Source organism: Otolemur garnettii, unplaced genomic scaffold, assembly GCF_000181295.1.
Source record: "Otolemur garnettii isolate 467f Iridium unplaced genomic scaffold, OtoGar3 scaffold00026, whole genome shotgun sequence".
Classification (NCBI taxonomy): domain Eukaryota; kingdom Metazoa; phylum Chordata; class Mammalia; order Primates; family Galagidae; genus Otolemur; species Otolemur garnettii.
Window position 1 is genome coordinate 7,565,243 of NW_003852421.1, and position 2,021 is coordinate 7,567,263.

General features: G+C 39.4%; 1 protein-coding gene across 3 annotated transcripts in view; it reads right to left on the bottom strand.

Moving 5' to 3' along the window:
• Nucleotides 1-2,021, bottom strand: part of MAK (male germ cell associated kinase) — a 48,795-nt gene that overhangs the window by 15,173 nt on the left and 31,601 nt on the right. The gene's annotated exons all lie outside the window — the stretch shown is intronic.

Consider the following 2,021-nt stretch of genomic DNA (forward strand, 5'->3'; position numbering starts at 1 on the left):
TTTTTTTTTTTTTAAAGTAGAGAAGGGATCTCACTCTTGCTCAGGCTGTTCTCAGACTCCTGAGCTTAAGCAATCACCCACCTCTGCCTCCCAGAATGCTAGGATTACAGGTGTGAGCCACTGTGTCAACCCCTCTCCCCTCTTCTTTTTGGTACTTTTAAATTACTATATACATATCATAGTTATATGTATTTTTGGAATATATATGATATTTTGACATGTGTATACAATGTCTAATGATCAAGTCAAGGTAACTGGGCTATCCATCACCTCAAACATTTTATCTCTTCTATGTATTTGGAACATTATAAAATTCTTCTCTTTTAGCTAATTTGAACTATACAATAAATTATTATCTATCATTCTCCTATTATACCATCAAATATTTGAACTTATTCCTCTTATCTAACTATATTTTTGTGCCCATCAACCAATTCTTTTTTCATCCCCCCCAACTATTTTAATAAAATACTTATAAATACATTTGGCATATGCTCCCTATAAAATACATATAAATGTCTTCCCTCTGTTTCTCTATCCAGATGTACAAAATCCCTCTAATCTTATAACCCACATTTTTATGTTTTGTCTTTTCTTTCTTTCTTTTTTTTTTTTTTTTTGAGACAGAGTCTCACTCTGAATATAGTACCATGAAGTCACAGCTCACAGCAACCTCAGACTCCTAGGCTCAAGCAATTATCCTGCTTCCAGAGTTCTTGAGACGACAGGCACCTGCCACAATGCCTGGCTATTTTTAGAGATAGGATCTCACTCTGGCTCAGGCTGGTCTCAAACTCTTTAAGCTCAGGCATCTACCCACCTTGGCCTCCCAGAGTGCTGGGATTACAGGCATGAGCCACTGCACCTGACCTGACCCATGTTTTTCAAGCCGGCTTCTCACATTGCACCCTGCGGCCACAGAGCATAAATAATTTGCTTACAATGAAACAAACCTTATTTAACTCACTTAGGTTCCCAAATACCAGGATTATAAAGTTTCTGTCTTTGATAGATATAAAGCTCTGTCTTTGATAACCTCATGCCAATCTCTTCAACCTCTCTTAGAGACATATCGACCAGCACCGGAGTGCAGTCCTAAAGCCTTGATTTGCTCTCCATAAGTTTATTTCAACTTACTAAACACCTGTGGCAAACCTGAAACCTTCGGTTTTCTATTTCATTCATTTCTACGCCATCAGATCAATTTCATGTTTTTTTTTCTCTTGCCAATTACTAACAAAAGGAACGAGTCCTGATTGGACTCCTAGAATTAAAAAGCATATGGCTTCCTGCAGATACACAGGAGAAGGTGTTAGATATCAATCTCTTGCTAACAAACCCAGGCTCAGCCTTTTCTCTCATCTGTCTTACCCTTCCCTCCCAGAAAATGAGTTCTCTGGCTTGCTTCAGGAGACTTACTTGTGAAAAGCAAATCTTCCTCAGATAAACTACAAGCAATAAATGACCAAGCCCACCAAAACACAAAAGAAAGGCCGGGTGTGATGGCTCACACTTGTAATCCCAGCACTGTGGGAGGCCAAGGTGGGTAGACTGCCTGAGCTCAGAAGTTCAAGACCAGCCTGAGCAAGTGTGAGATCCGGTTGGTAAAAATAGCCCAGCATTGTGGCAGCACCTGTAGTCCCAATTACTTGGGAGGCAAAGGCAAAAGAATCACTTGAGCCCAAGCCTTTGAGGTTGCTGTGAGCTGTGACAGTACAGTGCTCTACAGAGAGCAACATAATGATTCTCAAAGAAAAACACACACAAAAGAAAACGATCACCTTCTCCTCTCATTGCATTAAAGACGTATCTGTACAGACACATGATGGTTTAAAAACTGATTCCCTTTTAGATTAAACTGTATGTAAAAATGTTCTTTGAAATTAGATTAAGAGGAGAAAGAGGTATATGCAGGAACATCATAAACTCTCCACTGTCTGTCTAGATCTTTCTCCTGACTCCAGATTCTTATATCCAGGTGTATATTAGATCAGCTAAGACGTTTAACAGGCATCGCAACT